Here is a 24,223-nt window from a genome sequence, read left to right as displayed (position 1 = left end):
CGCCACTTAAGAGAATTAACACAGCGCACCTTTCTGACACAACACATAAAATATTCATTTTAATATTTGCAAAAAGCCAATGGTAAAATATGCATTTTTCACTCGGGGCAACGCTGGGGCTGCCCTGCTCCTGCCCTGTCCCCAACAGCTCTGCCAGAGCCTCGAGGGGACACCAAGGCTGAGCCAAAGGGTGATGTTATCAACAAGAAGCTTGACCAGGCCAATATTCAAGCAGCAATCAATTTATTAATTAATATGGTAAAGTATGAGCAATACAGCGCTGGGTACAGTGGGGGAAGTGTTCCCTCCAACTGCACACCGATAGTTGAGGGTTACAGGTATTTATAGGGGTACTCATCAGCTTTTTTCAGCAGTTTCTATTTCCAATTTTTTTTACTCATCAGCAATTTTTATTCCAAATCATTACATCACAATTCTATACACTATTGTGATTTGACTTTCTCGGGATGTATTTTCACAGGAGTATCCCCAGATGGTGATGGTCCGGTTTCCAAAAGAAGAAAGACAAATCCCATCTGGTGGAGTCCAGCTCTCCAGATGTGGCTCCACCTTTTAATTTCAGAGATTATAAATCTAACAACAGTGATGTCCAGCTTCCCTTTGGTGGAAACCATAAATCCTTGAGGTGGTGTTCATCTTCATTTCTCAAACTGTTTTTTCTCTGCTTTATTAAGGTGTGAGATAAGCATATTTCCTATATATATATATATTCCAAAGCTATAGTTTCAAGGATAGAAGTAATATTCTAAAATTATACTTCAAAAGGTCATTATTGCAGAGCTCTTTATGGATTAAATGCAAGCAAGAAGCAACATCCTTAATGCTTTAATGCCAATGCTCCTAAATCAAACGGGTTAATTGCAAACAAAAGAGAGGTTCAAAGGCCTTTTTCCATGCTTTATTTTCATCAGTTATTATTATAATTTGCAACTATTCCATTGTCGATGTCCACACATTTCGCATTCACAAATACACGCTTGGCCTGTTTGTACCTGACACCAAACACAGCTTTGATTTTCACAGTGAGAATGGCAGGAGGTGCTGAGCTGGCAGCGCCCATTGGGATCAGCCAGTCCAGCCCCTGGCCCTGCACAGATCCCCCCAACAATCGCAGCCCTGGGAGCGGCGTCCAAAGGCCTCTGGAGCTCCTTGGGCAGAGATCAGAGCTTACCCAGAGCAGCCGTGGCTGCCCCTGGATCCCTGGCAGGGTCCAAGCCAGGCTGGACAGGGCTTGGAGCAGCCTGGGACAGTGGAAGGTGTCCCTGCCCAGGGCTAGAGTAGAGGAAATGTATTTGAATATCTGTATAGAGGCTTTGCCCCAGAGGTCCCTGTTGCCCTCGATGGGCTGCAGCTGCGATGTCCTTAATTGGGCTGCGGCTGTAACTGATGAAGATGACCGGGATAAAAGGGGGCGGGATAGCCAGTCAGGGAGAGCCTTGGAGGAGCCCTGGCCTGAGAGAGAACAGCGTGCAGAAGAAGGAGTCTGTGCAGCGAAGATCTGCAGCCATGAGAATACATCAGAGAGGTATGAACTTTAGAAATCTAATAACAACAATACGGGACTCTAGAAATAATAGAAGAACAACCAGTGGTGACCCCGATGTGATAGTCAGCAGAACATAAGACAGCCGAGAGCTGTGGCGGCCAAGAGCTGTGACAGAACATAGCCTTTGGGTCAGGGAGCTGTGAAAGAGTATGGCCTTTGAGCCAAGAGCTATGGGTGTTGTACGTGACCTGTGAGTCATGAGAAAATGTATGTATTGTAATTTAACATCTGTATAACTGTTGAGTAAAAGCAAAGGGGGAAATATAGTAGAGGAAATGTATTTGAATATGTGTATAGAGGCTCTGCCCCAGAGGTCCCGGTTGCCCTCGATGGGCTGCAGCTGCGATGTCCTTAATTGGGCTGCGGCTGTAAGCGATGAAGATGACCGGGATAAAAGGGGGCGGGATAGCCAGTCAGGGAGAGCCTTGGAGGAGCCCTGACCTGAGAGAGAACAGCGTGCAGAAGAAGGAGTCTGTGCAGCGACGATCTGCAGCCATGAGAATACATCAGAGAGGTATGAACTTTAGAAATCTGATAACAACAATACGGGACTCTAGAAATAATAGAAGAACAACACAGGGCGGAGGGTGGAATGAAATGAACTTGAGGGTCTCTTTCAAACCATCTTAATTAATCTCATCCTGTGATGTTGGGAGAGATGCTGAAGCTCTGGCTCAGCTTTATCCCAGACCCAGCAGCGGCCACGGGTGGGATCATCACCTCCTGCCATTCCCCGAGGCGGGAACTCACCCAGTGGCCGTGTCAAAAATGCCAAGCACGTGTTAAAATTTTAGAAGTTCTATAATAATAAAACAGTAATAAAAAATTAGAACAATAAGAATTTGGACCATCAAAGGTAGGACAATAAAAGCAAAGAATTAGGGACGTCCGGGTGCTTTGCTCTGCCACAAAAACACACTTTGCTAACAAAGGAAGGAACCCTTAAGAGAAATAGCCTGTCGCACATTCATGTATCTCATACACGATTCAAACATTCCTTTCACACAAATGGTGTCTTCTCCTTAATTTCTGCTGCCCCCCCCTCACCTTGTACATCAATTTCCTGGCTCCTAGAAGTCTGGATTGTCCCGATAAGGGGGCAATAATTCTTCTTTTGGTGTCTTGTTGCTGTTTTCTTTATGTGAAGAGTTTCTTGGTTATCTTATCCATTCCTTGTGCTGGTTACAAAAAGTATCCTACATCACATAATTTTTATTTTAATAAAAAAAAAATTTATTTTAATAAAAAAAATTAACTACAAAAAAATTGAATACAACAAAACTTTCCAACATAACACATATAGCATTCATTTTAATACTGGTGAAGAGCCAATCACATAATACGCATTTTTCACACTCAATAACAGATACAAATCACATTCTGGCAACTCTCTAGGGTAAAAGCTTTTTAAAGACAGACCTATAGGGATAACTTTATTCCCTGCAGATCTTTAGAAGTACTGCACAGGCTGTGATTAAGTCAAAGAAAGCATGGCAATACTTTCCCACCACCCTATGTGCAACTTATTTATTAATTATTCATACAGTGTCTCAGTTGGACACCAAAAGAGAAAACCTGCATCAGCAGCAGCTGGAAACAAAGCTAGAATCTAAGCTGCCACGTTTCAAAATTTAATTTCTGGGCTTTAAAAGTCATTTGGCTCAATCCAGGACTCTATGAAACAGTTTAGTCTCCTACTGAAAAAATAAATATTCTCATTACAGCACATTTTCCAGCGATGCAGCTACTGTTAGGCAACAAGAGGCAACACACAGGCAGGCAGATTCCTTGCTCCTCTCTTTGTCATCTCGATAAATTTGCCACCATTAAGATAAACCACGAGAAGCTGCTAGAACACAAAATTCTCTTCCAATTACATACACGAAAAGATCTCCTATTTATTCCTCCCGAGTTAATTTGTAAGGCTTTCATAAAAGATTAGAATTGTGGTCTCCTCCATTCCAAATGGAAAATGTTTCGTTAGATGAAAGCTGATAAGCAGATCCTGGCCAGAGCCCTGGCGTCACCTGCTTCAGGCTGGAGCCCCCTGACTGAGCTCTTTTGGCATTTTGGTGTTTGGGGTGTCTTAGATTTAAACCATGCAAGGGCAAGCCAAAGGCAGGCATCATAGAAATAGCTACTATATAAAAAAAAGGTAACATTTTGTCATAAAAATTATGCTTTTTCTAAGCTGAAAATCTTTTTGCTGAGCTCGAGACTGCACTGTATGGCTGACATGAGGCTTTGGTCACAGATTATGCATGAACAATCCAGAACCTCCTGAATTCTTCGTGAATTTGTATCTTGTGCATTTTGTCCTTGGCCCACGCAAGCTAGAAAATTAAGGAAAACATGCACAATGATAAAGAAAACACAGTGCAATTCAATAAAATCATGGTTAAATTACCCATATGTTATATCCAGAGACAACTCAAACAATTGCTGCTGAAGAACTTATACCATTAACTTTATTACAAATTTTTAAAGGCAGGTGGGTTTGCTCTTCCTGCTCAAACAATTTAACAGGATTCTTGGCTATTGGCAATTAAATTATTATTTAATTCTACCTTAATATGATTTTAAAGATTCATTATGGCTCTAAAACTGTAGAATACTGCGTGCTTTGTGGGTAAATAGGCCAGGGAACAGTTAACAATTCTAGGGATTTATGTCTGTCATATTGATTGGTCAGGGTAACACGTGAGCTCCTGTAAAATCCTGTTACAAAACATTATAGTTTATCATACTGTCCTAGGCTGACTATATGATGCTTTTATCCCCTATCGTCTGTTCTGTTTATGCTGAATAATAAATTTTGCACCTTTAAGACTTGTTCCAAGAGCAAAGTGGGGAGAGAAGAAGCACAGAGTTTTGTTTTCAGACACTGCACTCACTCCTCCACATTCCTGCTCCTGGACCGTGTTGTCTGCAGAGGGACAGACACTGGGACAGAGCTCTCCTTTGCTTTTAGTTAGTTTTAGCTAGCTGAGGCAAGGAAGTTCCCTGGACTGTGTTTTTTTTACTTTTCTTTGGACCTGTTTAGAGCTGCTCTGGAACGAACACTAGAAGAGCACCGGCAGCTGCACCTGTGGCCCACCAGGCCGGGCCTGTGGCATTTCCAGCACCAGAGGGGCTGATCAGAGCCTGAGCTGCAGCCTGGGGAGGGACTTTCTGAGTTTGTCATCTCTTTTCCAGCAGCAAGAGGTTTTATTGATTGATCTTGTTTGGGTTTTCTTGTTTAATAAACAGGTTTTTCCACTTTTTTCCAAGGAGGGATTTTTTCCCCCCCCCCCCGACTGGCTGATTGAATCTGCTTCCTAGAGGAACCCCTCAGGGGATTCTCTCCCAAATTCACCCTGAACCAGCACACATACTTAACTTGAAAGGATTGTCTGTTCTTTACCGGGTGTTAACTTCAAAGAGTCCCAGAATCAATGAGGTTGTAAGAGATCACTGAGATCATCGCCTCAGGCTTTGGCCCAAACACCAAGGCCCCGCCTCAGGCTTTGGCCCAAACACCAAGGCCCCGGGCAGGGCCTTCCACTGCTTAAGAAACCTTTCTGTGAAGAAATTTCTCTGATGTCCAACTTCTGTGTCTTCTTGTCCTGTCACTGCTTGTCTGTGAGGAGAGCCCGATCCCCATTTTACCACAGCCTCCCGTCAGGGTGGTGTAGAGAGTGACAATGCTCCCCCTGGGCCTCCTTTGCTCAAGACTGAGCCCTCCTGAGCTCCCTCAGTTCTCTCAGCCATTTCTCATCAGACTTATTCTCTAGACCCTTCATCAACCTCCTTTCTCTGCTCTGGATTTGGTCCAGATCCTCAATGTCCTCCTCCTTGGATGATGCCAAGATGGGGCAGAGGGCAGATCTGCTGGAGGACAGGGAGGCTGCAGAGGGCCCTGGGCAGGCTGGATCCATGGGCTGAGACCACTGGCACGAGGTTAAACAGCACCAAGCGCTGGGTTTGGCCACACCAACCCTCTGCAGCTCCCAGCTGTGGAAAGAGCGGCTGTGAAGCCGATTGACAACACCTGGACCTGAGCCCAGGTGTGCCCAGGTGGGGAAAAAGGCCAATAGCACCAGGCCTGTGTCAGCAATAGTGCAGCCATCAGGACCAGGGCAGTGATTGTCCTGTGCTGGGCACTGATGAAGACACATCTCGAGTGCTGTGTCCCTTTCTGGGGCCTTCAATAATAATTAAAATTTCTCAAGCAATTGCTTTATTCATTATTTATTTGCCTCCCTTCCCTGCTTGGCCGTGACCAGAAATACACCAAAAGGAAAGTGCCTGCAGCCGAGGTAAAGCTGTGCTTGGGTATCTGGTTCTGTTTGTTGCTGCTGGTGGTGTTGTTTGTTTGCCTTGCTGTACATATTGGTAAAGAACTGTTACTCCTCTTCCCATATCTTTGCCTGAAAGCCCCTCAATTTCAAAATTATAATAATTTGGAGGGAAGGGGGGTCACATTCTCCATTCTGGAGAGGTCCTGCAGACATCTGTCTTTCAAACCAAGACAAGCTGACAACAATTTATTAACAATTGTTTATTAACAATTAATTGAGAATTATCAATTGCTTATCAATCTAATAGACAGCTAATTAACTCAGGTAACTAAAAGGTAGGATAGAGGTCTTCACTGGAGCTTGAAAGGGACCATCAGCAGCAGTGGGCGCGGTGTCGCCGGCTCCTGCCGGATGCTCCAGCTGACACAAACGCTGTCCCTCGGGTGCTGCTCTCCACAGCCACTCCTTCTCGGCTCCCTGGCCTTTCTCTGTGTGGCGGTTTGACAGGAAATGTGTTTTTTGGGATGCTGTGTTTTGGGCCAATGGATGTTCAGGCTTTAATATTGGCATTTAACCTGGCCATTGGGACATTGGATCCGCCTCTGAGAACACGGGGTTAAAAGCAGAGCTCTCCCCTGGGAGGGTCTTTTTGGGGTTCTGGCAGGAAAGAGTTTGGGAAAAGCCATGAGGCCGGGAGAGGTCGGCCTGAGCCCAGGGGTGGAAGGGTGGAAGAGAAAAAGAGAGAAACGGTGCCTGGGACTGTAACCTTGAGACTGGATAAACATGGGCCTGTGCCGGCAGCACGGCTGGGACGGAGATGAAGATGAAGGGGGGGGGTTCAGCCGGCCGCTTGTAGGAGCTTTTAACCCCTTTTTGGAGAATGAGAACTTTACAGAATATTGACCTCTCCTGGAAGATAGACTGGAAGATGAGGAAGGAATGTGCAAGTGTGAGAGAGGTCTGGGCGAGCGAGAGATAGTGGAAGAGTAGAGAAGAATCCTAGTGGGAAGAGATGATGGAGTGGCTTTTGCTGGACTCTTTTTGTATAGCCATGGACAGACCCATGTTCCTTGTGACACAGAGACTGCATTCTAGGGGGAGGCAATGGCCTCAGAACCAAGAGGGTTCAGTGTTGGTGCCCCTCGGCCCCAGGGGATGAAAAAATATGGGGGGGACAGGTGTCCCAAAAGAGAGATTGTAGAGACAGGTGTCCCAAAGGAGAGACTGTGCCTTTTTTAGATCGGGACAGAGCATCCTTAAAAAAGACAACCCTAGAAGCAGCTCTGGTCTGTGTTCAGTGGTGAGAGCACTGGACATGAAAGGAAGAAGTCACAACGGCAGATGTACTCTGGGCGGTGCCACGAGTGACACGGAAACACACGAGGCTTCAGCTGTGTTTCCAGGGGAAGCCCATGGTACAAGAAAGACTCCTCTCCTCTTGATGAACTGAAAATTGATTGTCTAAAAAGTCGTGCTAGACCGAGAGTTAGTGATTTGAAGAATAAATGTGTTGTGTTAGAAATTTGGTGGGGGGAGGAGGAAATGCATTTGTGAAGTTTTCATTTACCTTGTGTGTTCCTTTCTATCTGTAGTTGTGGAGTAGTTAATAAAGTTCTAGTTCCTTTTTTTTTCCCTAAGTAGGAGCCTGCTTTGCTTATTCCTAGTCACATCTCACAGCAGAAACCAGAGAGAAAGTATCTTCATGGGGGCACTGGCATTATGCCAGTGTCAAACCATGGCAAAAAGTTATGCTATATTTGTATTACCAAATTTGAATGTTTTTATTAAAAAATTCATACCATTTTAGCAAGCAAAAAATTTATTGGTCATTGGTTCTAAGGAACACAATTCCCTTCATTAATTCATTGACCAGTGTGGCTATTGATTTCTCCTTCTTTATGCTAGTTAGTCCCATTTTAAATCCTTTTGTCATCTTTTTTATCATTTTCACAGACAGGATAAAAGGGGCCACTTTGGGCTTCAGGGAGACATTTCTGGGGCACATTTGGGGCAGTTCTGGGTCTGGGGAGGGAATTCAGAGAGAACTTGAGGGTCTGTAGGACACTTGGGGGAGCTGGATGGGCACTTGGAGGGGCACTCAGGGATTTCGAGGGACAGTTCGGGGTCCGGGGCAGCACTTGGGGGGCTCTGATGGGGCTCTCTGGGGCGCGGGGGGTGATGGGAGTTGTAGGCGCGGGTCTAATACAGTTTAACGGGGCCGCGGAGCATCACGGGAGTTCGAGGCGCAGCTGCAATGGCTCTCGGTGGGGCGCGGGGCATGACGGGAAATGAAGTCCCGGCTGGGAGAGCGCTGGACGTGCGCCGCGGAACATGATGGGAGCCGTAGTCCCGGAAGTGGCTCGAACGCTTTGTTTAGGGGTCTGGGAAGGCACTTGGGGGACACTTTTGCGTCCGAGCCGCGACTTGAGATCCTCGTGGTAACGTAAACGGTTCGGGAGAACTTGGGGGATCTCGGAGAGCTCTACACAGTCTCTTTAGGGCGTGGGGCACAGCAGGAGTTTTCGGCGCTGGACCGTGTTATGAGGGGTCTGAGACCGCGGGGGAGGAGAGATGAATTCCCAGAAGTGGCTGTACCGGGCATCTGTGGGGTTGGGAGCACTCAGGGGGTCCGCGAACGCTTCTGGGGGGTCCCGAATGGGCGCTGAGGGGGAACTGAGAGATCCTGGAGGGTCTGAGGGACACTTAGGGGACAGAGGGGGGCCGGATCCCGGGTTTCCGTGGAGCGCGGGGCATGACGGGAGTGTAGGCAAATAAGAAAAATGGCGCCCAGTCGAGGACCGCCTTCGAAGCCCCGTTCCAGACGCTGATTGGCTGCGGGAGGTGATGGGCGGAAGCCTCGGCAAATGGGATGCGGCAGAGGCGGGAACAGCCCATTCAACCTCTCCAGTCCCTCCCAGTACAGCGCAGTTCATCCCCAGTACTACCCCAGTACAACCCCAGTGCCCCTCCAATCCCTCTCAGGACAGCCCAGTAAAACCCCAGTTCCTCCCCAGTCCCTCCCAGTACCCTGTCCCTTCCAGTTCCCACCCAATGTCATCCACAGGATGCCCCAGTGTCTCCCAGTCTTCCCCCAATGTTCCCAGTGTCCCCAGCTTGTCCCAGTCCTCCCCACTGTCACTCCCAGTATGTCCCAGTGTGTCCCACAGCGCTCCCAGTGTTCCCCAGTATGTCCCAGTCCCCCCCAGTGTTTCCAAGGACAGTTTAATTTCTCACGGTGGCCGTGGCAGCCAAAGCCAGCAGTGGGGTCAGTGCAGTGCCCATGGCCACAGCCCCTTGCAGCTTGGGCCCAGTGCAGCTTGGGCTGATGATCCACCCTCACAGCTGGCCCAGGGCAGCTCTGCAGTGGCTTTGGTGGCACCTGGGGCTGGCACACACCTGAGCAGTGTGTCTGTTTGCACTGGGGAAACTCAGGAGTTTGAGATTGCTGCAAAAAGCACAAAAAGGGAAAACCCCTCTTAGGCTGGGTGCAGCCAGCTCTCCAAGCACAGCAGCTCCCAGGGCAGTGAGGACAGACAGGATGGGGCTGGGCAATGTGGAGCAAGGTTGTCCACGCTAGGTCAGAGCTCCAGGCACAGCTTCTGTGAGCAGGCCAGGGCTGCTGAGGAGAGACCCTGGGTCAGTATCAATCACAGAATGCTGCAACCACCTCTGATCTAAAGAGAAATTTAATAGAAGACACCCTTTAAAATAGGAATGTGTATTTCTTACAAGTTCTTTGAAATCTTTTTCCATAACTGGACTAGGAAAACTTTAATGACCCTCTCAGGGCTTTGGTGTTGTTTACATCAGACTCAGTGCCTGAGAGTGTCTTGAAAAAACTTCTCAAGTTTACTCAAATTTAAATTTAGACTCCAAATTTTCTTGAAGTTTTATTGGATCCCACTGAGGGACACGACTGGGAAAATGTCCCCAGGTTCCAGGTAGAGCAGAACACAGGAGGCAGTGATGACCGGTGGGGACAAGCAAGGGAAAGGTGTCTCTGGTGCTGAGCAAACCTGGATGTGGTTCAGGAATGCAAAGGGCCAAGGCCTGAGCCCCAGCCCCTGGCCAGGCAGATCCTGTCCCTCCCTCATTGCTCAGGGCCGACAGCCTGCAGGGACAGAGGCGCAGGGCAGGGACACAGCCTGGGCTGCACAGGACATACTGGGGAACACTGGGAACGCTGTGGGAGACACTGGGACATACTGGGAGTGACACTGGGGAGGACTGGGACAACCTGGGAACACGAGGAATGCTGAAGGGGAATCTGTGGACTGGGATGGACTGTGGGGGTGCACTGAGACAGACTGGGACATAGCAGGACATACTGGGAGTGATACTGGGAGATACTCGGAGAAACTGGGGACACTGAGGCCATTACGGAGCAGACTGGGGACACTGGGGCATCCTGTGGATGACACTGGGCGGAACTGGAAGGGACTGGGAATAAACTCAGGTGTCTTGGGAGGGACTTGGCTGTACTGGGAGGGACTGGAGAGGTTGAATGGGCTGTTCCGGTCTTCACCGCATGCCATTGCCGAGGCTTCCGCCCATCACCACCCGCAGCCAATCAGCGCCGGGATCGGGGCCTCAGGGGCGGTGCCTAGGGTGGGCAACATATTATCATTGTGCTTACAACTCCCGTCATGCCCTGCGGGCCGATTTAGCCCCATTGGAGCCGGGACTACAACGCCCGTCATGCCCCGCGCTCCACAGACCACCCACCCCCCCCCCGGTATCCGCCCCCTCTTTGTCCCTTAGGTGTCCCCCAGACCCTCCAGGATCTCTCAGTGCCCCCTCAGCGCCCATTCGGGACCCCACAGAAGTGTCCCCCACCCCCCAGTGCTCTCGATCCCACAGATGCCCGGTACAGCCACTTCTGGGAATTCATCTCCTCTCATCCCCCGCGGCCCCAGACCCCTCATAACACGGTCCAGCGCCGAAAACTCCTGCTGTGCCCCACGCCCTAAAGAGACTGTGTAGAGCTCCCTGAGATCCCCGCAAGTTCTCCCGAACCGTTTACGTTACCACGAGGATCTCAAGTCGCGGCTCGGACGCAAAAGTGTCCCCCAAGTGCCTTCCCAGACCCCTAAACAAAGCGTTCGAGCCACTTCCGGGACTACGGCTCCCATCATGCTCCGCGGCGCACGTCCAGAGCTTTTCCAGCCGGGACTTCATCTCCCGTCATGCCCCGCGCCCCACCGAGAGCCATTGCACCTGCGCCTCGAACTCCCGTGATGCTCCCCGGCCCCGTTAAACTGTATTAGACCCCCGCCTACAACTCCCATCACCCCCCGCGCCCCAGAGAGCCCCATCAGAGTCCCCAAGGGCCCACCTGGACCCCGCAGGGCCCCAAATTCTCCTCCGTGACTTCCAAGGGCCTCCCTGAGCCCCCAAGTGCTGCCCCGGACCCCGAACTGTCCCTCGGAATCCCTGAGTGCCCCTCCAAGTGCCCACCTGGCTCCCCCAAGTGTCCTCCAGACCCTCAAGTTCTCTCTGAATTCCCTCCCCAGACCCAGAACTGCCCCAAATGTGCCCCAGAAAGTTCTCCCTGGACCCCAAAGTGGTCCCTTTTACCCTGTCTGTGAAAATGATAAAAAAGATGACAAAAAGATTTAAAATGGGACTAATTAGCATAAAGAAGGAGAAATCAACAGCCACACTGGTCAATGAATCAATGAAGGGAATTGTGTTACTTAGAACCAATGACCAATAAATGTTTTGCTTGCTAAAAAGGCTGAATTTTTAATATAAACATTCAAATCTGGTAATACAAATATAACTTTTATAAATAAGAAATGTAATTATAATTTTATTAATTCAGTAAATTTTATTTTTAAGAGGAAATGCATGATTATTTTTATGTTTTGGGATGTCAGTCTGTAAAAGACGGTCCAAAGAGCCCTCATCTGCCTGTGAGATGCAAAGCTGTGTTTCGTGTCAGGTGCAAACAGGTGAAGTGTGTACTTGCGAATGCCAAATGTGTGGACATCGACAATGGGATAGTTGCGAATTCTAATAATAACTGAGGAAAATAAAGCACGGAAAAAGGCCTTTCAACCTATCTTTTGTTTGCAATTAACTCTGGTTTATTTAGGAGCATTGGAATTAAGGTGTTAAGGATGTTGCTTTTTGCTTGCATTTAATCTATAAAAAAGCTCTGCAATATTAACCTTTTGAAGTATATTTTTAGAATATTACTTGTATCCTTGAAACTATAGCTTTGGAATATATATAATGAAAATATGTTTATCTCACGCCTTATGGAAGCAGAGAAAAACAGTTTGAGAAAGGAAGATGAACATCACCTCAAGGATTTATAGTTTCGACCAAAGGGAAGCTGGACATCACTGTTATGAGATTTGTAGTCTCTGCAATTAAAAGGTGGACACATCTGGGGAGCTGGACTCCACCAGATGGGATTCGTCTTTCTTCTTTTGGAAACTGGACCATCACAATCTGGGGATAGTCCTTTGAAAATACATCCTGAGAAATTAAAATCACAATAGTGTATAGAATTGTGATGTAATAATTTGGAATAAAAATTGCTGATGAGTAAAAATTGGGAATAGAAACTGTTGAAAAAAACTGATGAGTACCCCTATAAATACCTGTAACCCTCAAGTATCGGTGTGCAGTTGGAGGGAACACTTCCCCCACTGTACCCAGCACTGTATTGCTCATACTTTACCATATTAATTATTAAATTGATTGCTGCTTGAATATTTGGCCTAGTCAAGCTTCTTATTCATAACAGAGCTCAAGGTGCTGCAGGTGAGGTTTGGGTTCCCTTAGAGAATAGTCAGGGGTGGCGAGCACTGGAAGATGCAGCTGCAGTCCCCATCCATGTCCCTTTCAGTGCTGCCTTTAGGGTGTCTGCAGCCTGGATCCAGAGCGCCCTGGGGGCTCCTGCCTCTGCCTTTGCACTCAGGGTGAGGATGCCCAGCAGCCGCTGAGGCCGGCAGTGGGGACCAGGGCTGGGGCTTGTGGCCTGGCAGGTGTGGCTCTGGGGGCTGTGACACGCCAGGGCACGGGTCACTGTCACTGCCCTCCGGAGCCCTGGCTAGCTCTGTGATGCTCCAGGGACAATGGCAAGAGAGGGGAACTGGCTGGGTTAGGGTTTTGCCTGAGCCAGAACCTCTAGACCAGCTGCCTAGCAGTAGAAACCCCCAGAGGACCAAGTGAAGGAGGCAGGGGAGGCTCTTCTGTGGTGCAAAATGCAGCGAATTCATTTGGAGAGGCGGTGGAAGGCGCTTACAACAACACCCCCAACGATAATCAGAAGTTAAAAGAAACCCCAGAACCCCTGTGCACGGGTTTTTAAAATCTTTCAAAACGGGGGGTGGACACCATTTAGTAACCAATAAGCGACCCTCGGGGTGTGGTTTTGAGGGCTACAACAAATCAGAACAAGGGGAGGAGAGAGGGTTGGGACAGGGATTGGAGCTTGGGGTGAGGGACAGGGAACTGTCTGGAACAAAGGGTAGGGTTTGGGCTGATGGATGGGCCAAAGGGGCCGGGTTGTCTTGACAGACAGGGAAAAATCTGGTCAGGAGGGAGGGGATTCCTTGAGGGACACTTGGGTAGGAGGGCATAACACAGGGGAGAAACTGACTGTAATAACTCGGGGAACACTTGAACATACCACAAGCTAACAGAACATTTGGCTCAGAAACTCACACACCGCAACACGGACATTCAGGCTTTCAGCAGCCGAGAGGCGGCACTGTCAGAACCCGCGGCAGCTGCTGAAAGCCATCTCTCTCCTTCAGGCTCTTGCTGCGTGGGAAGGGGCTGCGAGCTGTCGGGGCTGCACTCCCCCTGTGCTGGGAGGATGATCTGTACCAGGGGAGAGCAGAAAGCTGCCACGGTGAGCAGAACATGCTCAGAGCATGACAGCTCAGAGAATGGCACTGCCCCTGAAGGGCAAAAAGCTTGAAAGCATAGAATTCTGTGCAGGACCGTTGCACAAATTTTCTCTTCAAGAACGTGCCCATTTTTGTATTCTGTAGATGAATACTCTGAGTTTTATAGAATACATGAGGTTTTTTCTTAAGGCTTTTGGGAGAATTCTCAAGTTTATTTCTATCTACATTTTACATCCAGCATGTGTACAGGTTTTTTAAATTTTTCTTTTGTAAATACTAAGGGAAAAAAATACCCAAGCATTTTTTAATCCTTTGGAATATTGTGATTAATATTTTTAGAATGAAAACCTTGTTGAACAAGTGTGAAAACACAGAGAGAAGAAAAATAGCATAAAAGTCTTTTTTAAAAGGCTGTATAATGAGGACTGCAGAACTGAGTAAGTCCTCCAAGGGCAAATTCTTCAAGAACAGCCAAGATACTTCCTTAAATGAAGGGAAATATGACCTGAAGCCATACAAAGTACAGCCAAAGCAAATGAAAACCCTTTGGAAAAGAGGGAATTTTGCCCGTGACATCAGTCTGTTGGGATAACTGAGGGATGCCCATCATCCTTGCACTGTATTCCTTGATATTTGTAGTGTGTTTTCTCCCAGTTTCTGTGAAGGGAATAAGAAGCTGCAGTTGTTTACCATTAATTTAAGCTCTTAGGGCAATTACCAAGCACCATAAATGTTTTTTTGTAGCTGAGCAGGATTGAGTTTCCCAAATCTTCTACAAAGCAGAAGGGAACCACACAGTTACTTGTGCTAGTGTTAATGAAGGGTTTCATGAAAGCAGGTGAATGAGAGCATTGCATTATAAAACTTCCACATTCAAGGAAACAGGAGTGCACTTGGAATAAAGCATATGAGGCTAGATCAACATCAGAACAGGATAAAAGAAAATTACTTGGCAGGAAGTGATGTAGGGAAAAAAAGCCATTTCTGATACATGTGCATGCATTTGTAAGCTAAAAGAGAAAAAGAAGGGCAGAGATAATAAGGAATGAAGCTTTTAAAATTGCACTGTGCAGAAGAGACACACGAACCACCAGTGTGAACACAGCTGAGAGATTCAGCTTGGGGATGGATTAGAGTGGAATCCATTCACCGAAGGTCTCTGGTGCACACGAGTGCAAAGACTGAGGAAAAAAGGAGAAAAGTTTAGTTTCTGAAAGCCATTTAGATTCCTGGAAGCATTGTCTAGAGATCTAGAATCTAAAGCCTCAGAGAATCTGAACCTCAAGCATCCCCAAATGGATTGGGAAGGTATGATGTGCACATCTCTGCTGCTCTCAGAGTCAATGAAATTGACAATGAGTGTCTGGAAATTAGGAATGCCCACCCAGATTTTATCTCCATTACTTTAAGAATGTTATGTTTGCCCCATTATCCCATCAGAAAAGAAACCAAACAATATTTGAGATATCAGCAATTTAAATTGAATGGTTTAGAAAATTTATAAGTAAGGGATAATTTGGTTCAAATAATAGTGCATAGGCAGAAAACAACCGCGAGGTACGGAGGGCAGGGCTCTTGGACCCTTGCCACCTCGCGTACGAGCTTGCCAAGTGAAGATTCCCCCCTTTTATGCCATGTGTCAATGCCATCTCCTCCCATTTTCGGTTCGTCACACTTCTGCCTCCGCCCTCATCACCACCTTTACCGCGCACGCTCCACCACTCGGCTGGGTGGTTGCACAAGTCTTTGGGGGTCCTTTGATGAAGATTTTGTAGTCTTCCCCTTTGTCCTTTAATTCACCTTTGGGTTACACATGCGCACCAAGCCAGTACAATGTAAGCCAAGACTAACATATTACTACATCTAAATATCAAGGCAATAAATCCCTTATAATTAGCATTTTTCTGGCACCCAACCAGTTTTTCCTTCCTTTCTGCCCATTTTTTAGCAACTGTATCTTCGGCATCTTCCTCCTGTTCCTGAACATCTGCTGGGGGGGGGGGGTGGAGCCCCTCCTCTCCCTTTCTTCTTTGGCATTACAACTTTTAACTGTTTTATTATTCCCAAATATTAATTATTGTATCAATATTGATTACTGTTTCAGTTTTTATCAGCACGAATCATACCTATTTGCCACAAATCCCCCCCCATAATTTCTCTTCTTGTTCATTATGATTCATGCTTATTAAAAAGCTAGGCCCTGATATCCTTTATATTCTTCAGAATTTTGATTTTCTCGTTGTCTCATTTCAGCTTCAAACTTTTCCAGCATTTCTATTACTGCCTCTAGTCTTTCACACTCTCTTTCAAATTTGGTTAGCATTTCCTGGTCTATTTCAATCTTTTTAGGTCCTTGTTCTTTAACACTGGTCGATTTAGCATTTAGTACCATTATAGATCTTGGTTTTCCTTTTTTCTGCTAATTCTGGATCTAGAGGCATTGTTGTAATCTGCATCCCCTGAATCACTGAGTGAATTAGCCTAATAAAACACGGAATCATACAAGGCAGAAACAAAAGTCCCAAAATTGAACATAACAACATGAACCCTAACTTTTTCCACCAAACATCTCCAAAGAGGTTTTCCCACCAATCTGCTTCCAAGACTGAATTCTACTTTTGTACGGGCATGAGCCACTCTTTTAATTTTCTGTGATAGCTTCCCCATAATCATCAATTTCTACACAGCACTCGGATTCATAAATCTCCCACAAACTCCTCCTTCTTCTGCTGACAGATAGCCTAGGGCAATCCTGTTTTGGTACACAAACGCCCGCATTTGTGTTTATTGCCTGGCCAACATTTTTAAGGCACTGGAGGTGTGATTTGACACCACCTCCACTACTGCTTGGAGCCTTATCAGTCAATTCAACAGGTAAATTGGGGTCCTATATCCCCATGAACCATGCTGAGCCTATGTTGCTGGGTCATACTATGCTATAATTCTTTCTGCAGACCATTCGTCCTCTCCCTATTTTTGATTCCCCCTTGCTGTTGGAAAATTGAAATTCAAATCTCTTTTATTCCGCTGCAGAGTTTCATACAGTGGAGTTCTGAACACATTGCTCCTAGACCTCGGTAGAACAAAGAAGGAGGGTTGTATTACTCCCAAGGTACAGGTTCCTCCCCATTTTTGAGGTAACTCACTGTATGCTCGCTGCCCACAAATCCAATATATCCCATCTGGGACTTTCTATTTCTTATCAGTTTTCTCCGGTTGTTCCCAATAAGACCTCAGGCTGTTGATGGATTGGTAGGGGTTAGCTCCAGGACTTCTGCACCAGCATACATTAATCTGTTCATCCCATTCACAATTTATTGCTTTTATTGGTCCTCAATATCCAACAGGGGTTTCAGGTCGCCAAACTTTTGAATGATTATCCATATTGACCACCAATGTGGATTTACAAGGAGTATGCCCCACTACTTTATGAAATTTCCTTCCTTCTCGAGTTATACAAATGATTCCAATTACTTGATGGCTTAAAATCCATCCTTCAGGTCTCTTCAACATTCCAGAAATTTGGGTGTGGTTCCACTTTAAGAATTGCTCTGGAGCTAAGCTCTCACCTTTCCACGGCCATCTTTCAGCCATTTTTAGACCTCCACAAATCCAACATTTGGATAATGCCAATTCTGTAGCAACCTCTTGCATCAATCCCACAAACAGATTCTTATTCGAGGCTGGCAGATCCCAATCTCTGTAGTGCTGTTTTAGCTGTTTATACAATTCAGCCAATTCTTTTGACTCTTTTCTCCGGTTCTTTCCTCTATTGCCCTTTGTTTCCTTTTCTTCTTTGATTTTCTCTTTCAATTTTTCTCTTAGTGCCCGGCTTCCTATGCCTATACTTGGATCATCTCCATTATCATCTCTTTCAAAACAAAAGAATCTTTCATACTGGGGGCAAATCTGATTACCATGAGGATAAGGAGCTCGTCCATTATATCCCAATTTTTTCCCTACTCAGTACATCTTTCCTTCTTTAACACAAACATCTATAAAGCTGCTGCAATTGTAGCAGGCAGAACTAACATACAGGTGTATCACAAACACAGATTCCATCTCGTCCTTAATCCAAACAGGGTGATTGCAATAGTCACAAATGTTGAAATTGCTGGGACTTGGTTTTTGCCCTGTTTGCTTTTCCATTGCCGAAACCCTGTCCAGTGTGGCTTTCTGGCTTTGGCCAACCACCCAGAGTACCAGAATGATCACAGTGAAAATAATCCTCAGGAAATCTACCATTCTACCTTTTTCAAGGCCCCTTGGGTTGCAACCAAGGGCCAAGATGCCAGTCTTCTTGGTGGCAAAGGTAATATCCTGGGATCTAGTCACTGGTGCTTTTAGTTTCCTTGGCACCCATAGCCCCACAGAGTTTGCTTGTCCCCTTTTAAATGCCATTCCCCTGTTCTGGCTGGTTAAGAAGAGATAATTAAAACAAAAAGAACAGGGAAAAGGTTAGACCAGAACACCATAAACCTCTATTTTCCAAAATTTCAGGGATGTGCCAACCACAATAAGAGTTTACTAATTATCTTTCCGCTTCAAGGGCAGGGAGTTATTAAGTCGCCGCCTCCAACAGGCACACTCGTGGCGCCAATATGCCCCCGGAATGCGCCTGTGATGTGGTACAGAGACTTCTTTTCCACAACAACTATCGATTGTGAGACACTGGTCTGTAAGATCATGAATTGCTCGTTCTCTTATTTGTGCTAGAGCCAATATAGCAAGAACCAATTGATCTAAGTTCTCTATTAATCCAATTGCTGCTGGAAGGGTCCTGTCTCCCAGTCTCAAAGGTATCCCAAAAAAATCACTAGCAATGCCTTCTATAGTTAGCCGGCTAAACACATAACCATAGCAAAACAAGCAAATCAATTGTCTCTCCTTCTCTTCCCTCCTAGTTACTCTCCACCATGAGTTAAAGCAAAGTGTGCAAACAATACATATCCAAGGATGACACCCTAAACCATGTTCACCACACTCCCACCGTTTTACTTGTCTCTGGACTCTTTCAACAACAGGTGTTATCAATCTCAGTTCCTGGGATTGCAGTTCTGTAATCAATTCTAATAATGTTGCTGGTGGGTGATCCTGGAGGAGATCTTTGATCCTTTTAGGCCGTTCCCACCGATTCAGAAAGTCTTTTATTCTTTTCCATCGGCATTCTTCTGCCTCCGAGCTCAAGGGAATTGCGGTCGGCAGCCACTCTAGGATGCCTAGTTCATTCTTAATAAATTAGGGTTAATATAAATCAACTTAAATCCTACCATATTATCACATTCTTGGAATTACATGTTCCAACAATTTTTTTGCCACCATTTCAGCTGTAGCCCAAGCTGCTGGAAATGCTTCAACCCACTGAGTTAATTCATCTATTATAACTAACAAATATTTCCACCGACCCACTTTAGGCAATTCTGTAAAATCAACCTGGATCTTTTCAAATAGCCTGTAGGCTGTTTTGCATCCTCCAGAGGGAGGGCTCTTCAACACCTTCTTATTTACCTTTTGACAGGTGAAACACCCCTGGGTAATTTGTTTTCCAATTTCAAATATCCTTATACACCCATAAAGTTTAAAAAAAAGTGATCACAAAGGGCTCTTGTTCTCCAGTGTGTCCGTCTATGCAAGTTATCTAAGATCTAACGTGCCACTGGTTTTGCCATCATAATCCTGCTATCAGGAAGAACTCACTTTCGCTCCTTAAATGTTGCTCCTAATTTCTTTATAGCTGCCAGTTCTGCTAGCAGAAGGGAAAGTGTCTCCTGCTGAATTTCTGTTTCTTGTAAGGTCATGATTTTAGTATCCCTTTTCCTTACGGTCGTTCTTCTTGCTTCTTTGTCGGCCAAATTATTTCTTTCTGACTAATATTTTCCTTGGGCCCTTTAAAGCTTCAGGTATCTGAATTATCAATCCTTCGTGTACTAACCCTTTCCCTTGAGTGTTTATAAGTCTCCTTTCCTTCCAAATTTTTCTGAAAGTATGTACTACACTAAAAGCATATTTGGAGTCCGTATAAATAGTCCCTTCTCACCCTTTTAATATTAATAATGCACGGAGTAATGCATAAAGTTCACAGGCTTGTGCTGACCGGGATGAACTAAGGGGACCAGACTCCTTTACCCCAAGCTCTTCCCCACTTTACCTGAATTTCAAACCGTATTATTAATTTCCAGATTATCCTCTTCAGTTAAAGAAGAAATTTTAAGTTTTCTTTTGTAGTAAACCCCATAGATTTAGGAAAAACACCATGGAGAATATGAACAATAGGAATGCTGAAACAGCAAAAGAAAATTCCTGTTTCCCTGTCCTCTGCCCTTAACCTACCTCTGTAACCCTATAAGGCAATGTCATGTTAACCCCTTACCCATTGGTCAAGCTTGGATCCTTTCCAACCCTATAAAAGAAGCATACTGTACCCCATTAGGGGAGAAAGAAGAAGAGCAGAGACCCTTCACGGACCTCCCCAAACAAAGCCATCTCCGTGGAACAGCCTGCGCCTTCTCCTTCTCCTCTCTCTCCGTCTGCTGCAGCCTCCAGCCCAGGGCACCACTACCTAGCAAGCAGAGCTGAAATCCTGAGAGCTTGCAATCACCATAGAGCTGATAATCACCATGCTTGCTAGATGGTAGCCCCGCAGCGTTGGCATGAGCGAACCAGCTTCGGGCACCCGGTCCCTGCTCAGGGAATGAGCTCCTGAGCCCTATTGCTCTGCTTTATGATAAGGCCGATCAGAGGCTTTATCAGTATGTGACTTCTGTATAATTCTGAATGATGTTGCTCAAGACTGAGAGCTGCATAGTAATAAGAAATGGAAAAGCAATGATGAGAAAAATAGTAGAGATACACAACAATGGAGAGGAGATTGGATTCTGGTTTGAGGCAGGATTTGGTTCCAATAAAATCTGCCTGGGAAGAGGGTTGGCTTAAACTGGCATTGTTTGCTTTCCTTTGAAGAACAACAATATCCAAACAAAAAAAGATGAATATTCCTGGGGTAGAGGTTGGTAATTCAACTGCAAACCACAGGAGAGGAAGGATTGCAGGAACCACAAGAGGAAGACAAATTGTAGTCTCATCAAACAACAGAAAAGTCAGGTGCCTGTGTATAAATATACAACGTTTGTATTGAATTATTCCAGGAAAATGCGAGTCTGAAGTGAATCCCAGGTGTTTGACTTCATGAAAATTAGCAAGCCCTGATTAGATTTCCCTCTCAGTCAGTGAATATGAAATCCCTGGGCAGATGCCTCAGTTCTGGGTGTAGGTAGAGTTACTGTATTCAGGAACCTCTCCTCTGCATCTCCCATTTTTCTGAAAACAAGTCTCACCCAGTGGCCCCAGTGCCAGCACATGTCACCCTCTGAGCTGCACTGTTGAGATTTAGATTTCAGCCATGACTGAAGAACAACAAAGGCTCCTTTGTGATCCTACCCAGAGATACAGCTGGGAGCAGCTTCAGCAGCTGTTAGAGCACTGCCCGGGTCTTTATCAGAACAATCTTAATTGATGTTGGAAGGGATTGAAAGTGCAAACACAGGTGGTTTTAATCCCCTTCTTCACTTAACCTCGGCAATGTAGCTCTTCTTTTGGCTGGCTTCAGCAGCCCAGCCATAGAATTCTAGAATGGTTTGGGTTAGTGACAAACTTAATGACCCTCTCATTCCATCCCCCCTGCCTTCCACTATCCCAGGTTGATCCAAGCCCTGTCCAACTGGCCTGGAACACCTCCAGGGATGGAGCAGCCACAGCTTCTCTGGGCAGCCTGTACCAGGGCCTTGCCACCCTCACAGAAAATAATTTCTTCCCAATATCCATCTAAGCCCGCTCTCTGTCAGGCTGAACCCACTCCCCCTTGTTCTGTCACTCCAGACCCTTGTCCAAAGTCCCTCTCCAGGTCTCCTCAAGCACCTTCAGGCATTGGAAGGAGCTCAGAGGTCTCCCTGGAGCTTTCTCTTCTCCAAACCGAACAGTCCCAGCTGCTCCAGCCCTTTGAGCATCTTCACAGCCTCCTCTGGACCGGCTCCAGCAGCTCCACATCCTTCACCAATTCCAGCAAGCAGCCAGAGTTCAATAATTGAGAGACAAGAGCTACAAGGTTCATTCATTTTTATCAACACAATGCCATGACACAGGAAGCCTCAGGCCCTGTGGTTCCCTGAGACCAGCTCTGCATCCCTCCAATGCTGCCAGGAGAAGGGGAGGGCATCACCAGGAGGGATCAGCACTGCCAGGGCAAAGGGTGGACAGAGACCTGCCCTGTCTGGGGTGGCAGGGTGGCTGAAGGAGTCATTGGAATGGATCTGGGCGAGGGTTTGACATTCCAGGAGGACAAAGGCTGGAGTGTAAGGCACTGTCAGCTCCCGAGAGCGACCACCCGGTGGCATTTTGCATTTGTAATGAAACAAGCCCAAGTCCCACCTCTGCCTGCGTTCCAGGGAACAGTGAAATACGATCCGGGCTAAGGAGGCTGGAGTTAACTGCGTTTTCATTAAATATTGGCTCTTTTCTAACAGGCCAGAAAGAAGCTCAGTTCCACAGACAGGGGGAGCAAAGCCACCATGAGGGTTAGCAGCCAGCTAGACCCTGCAAGTCCTACCTACCACAGTTTGTTAAATGCTTTCTGTGTCGGAGCTCTTCCCTCTTATTCCTCATGTGAGAGAGACCAAAAAACAATGAGAAAATCAGAGCCTAAATGCACCGGGCACAGCTTTGCAATGGGCTCTGAACAGAGTCCACTGGCTGTAAAGGCCTCCCATTTACCTAATGCAAATCCTTATTCCTTCTCTATAATTGCCCTGAACTAATTAAGATTTTTTAGAGCACAAGGTATTTTATTTGTCTTCAGAAAAGGGTTTCCCCTTTGTAATCCTATCCTAAATCCCCTTTCTTTTAACCTTAGCAGCTTCCCACCATTTTGCCACCCTTTTTTTAAACCCTTTTTCTTCAAGCTCTCTGTATTTCTTAAACCTTTGTGCTCTACAATATCAGATTCCTTATCTGCTTGGCTGGCTGATTTCTTGGGGTTCCTTTGTGAGCTTGGCAGTGAGATAGCAGCAGTACAGTTAGCAAAAAAAAAAAAAAAGAGGGAAAAGATCACCCCAAAAAATAAAAAAAAAAAAAAAAAAAAAAAAAGAAAGAACCTTCCTTAATTAAGGGAGGGCAGCAATAGCAATACATGATGGTTTTCAAATATCCCCAAACTTTTTCCTGATTCTGTCAAGTATTTAGCATTAGCCTCTTTATAGTATTCAAGGGAACATGAAGGGGACTAGCAGGAATTAACCAAACTAAGTAGGTACCGGAAATCAAATAATAGATAATTTCTCTGAGACTGAAAAGGAAGAAAGTATTTTACATTGCAATTACAGCTGAAGGTACCTGGGAAATATCAACCTGCTTAACTTCAGGTGTCTGAGCAGCTCCTGAGAAAGTGGCAGGACTGACCACATTTCTCAATAAAGCACAGGCTTTAGTGCCACAAAATCAGGGCCAAAAAGCAGAAAAACCCTTAATTTTTTTCTTAGTAACAAGCCCCACTAAAAGGGATCCCAGCACATCATTTCACTAGGGGAGGAAACAACACAGCAAGAAAGGGCTGATGTGGAAAATTGATGTCATCACATCCCGGGGGCTCAGCACACTTTTCCACACCATTCCTGGATGGGAAGCTGCTGCAGGGACGTGAGGTCCGTGCTTGGGAGCAGCAAAATCCGAGTGCTGGGCTGGCAGGGTGCCAGCAGCTGCTCCTGCTCCTCCTCTGAGTCACTGCCCCGTTACCTTGGCGAGCACAGCCACGAGTGCCTGAGAGCAGCTCCAGCGCGCAGAGAACGTCTTGGTTCCTGTTCCTCCAGCAGCACAACCCTGATTACACATTCTGCCCCCGCTGCTAATTAATTCAATAAAATCAGGAGCACGTCAGCAGTTGCAGAAGGGACTCGCCAGTTGGCACACGCTGCCTCCAGCCCCCTCCACAGCATCCCTGTGGAACAGAGCTCTTTTTCCTCAGCATTTCAGGGCTGGTGTTCCCCCTCTCCCAATTTTTGCCCTGTTTCTGGAAGAAGGCACCATAAAGAAGTTATTTGCACTAGGAGGGAACGTGTTTTGGGCTGATTTTGGACAAGAAGCCGGGTGGGACCTCATCCCTCTCCCCGATGCCTTGGGCTGCCACACTTTGGGTGGGAGTTTCTGCAGCAGCACCTGATCCTCTGCCAAGAAGCATTAAACCCTCTGCTTTCACCTCACAGCACTAATTACTTCTCCCAGGGCCTTTGATGCTGCTGAATAACTCATTAAATTCCCTCTAACCTGTCCCAGCTCTGGCTGAGGACACAGGGCCCTTGCAGGCCCAGAGGCCTCATGCAAAGCCACCCTGGTGCCACCTGTGATCTCTGAATGGCTCTCCACATTCTTCCCAGGAAGATGAATGGCAATCACTGTTCTGCCAGGGAAATTGCATCTGCTTGGAATGTGGTGTAGAAAATGTGCTTGCTGCTCCTCTCAGA

The 24,223-nt window shown here is 46.4% G+C and overlaps 2 long non-coding RNA genes across 2 annotated transcripts in view; one reads left to right on the top strand and one right to left on the bottom strand.

The window, feature by feature from the left end:
* The first annotated feature begins 8,199 nt into the window (after positions 1-8,199).
* Positions 8,200-24,223, top strand: part of LOC118700909 (uncharacterized) — a 67,748-nt gene continuing 51,724 nt past the window's right edge. Inside the window, exon 1 of the long non-coding RNA XR_004982361.2 lies at positions 8,200-8,285. This is a non-coding gene — a long non-coding RNA (uncharacterized LOC118700909). The remainder of the gene's footprint in view (positions 8,286-24,223) is intronic.
* LOC118700907 (uncharacterized) lies at positions 9,719-11,016 on the bottom strand. The gene is made up of 2 exons (XR_004982359.2): positions 10,876-11,016; positions 9,719-10,450 (listed from the first exon to the last, which is right to left on the bottom strand). It is a non-coding gene; the product is annotated as an uncharacterized LOC118700907 (long non-coding RNA).

This window comes from Molothrus ater, unplaced genomic scaffold (assembly GCF_012460135.2).
Source record: "Molothrus ater isolate BHLD 08-10-18 breed brown headed cowbird unplaced genomic scaffold, BPBGC_Mater_1.1 matUn_MA98, whole genome shotgun sequence".
NCBI classification, from domain to species: Eukaryota; Metazoa; Chordata; class Aves; order Passeriformes; family Icteridae; genus Molothrus; species Molothrus ater.
The sequence above is the reverse complement of the archived record's forward strand: the minus strand, read 5'-3'. Positions and strand labels throughout refer to the sequence as shown.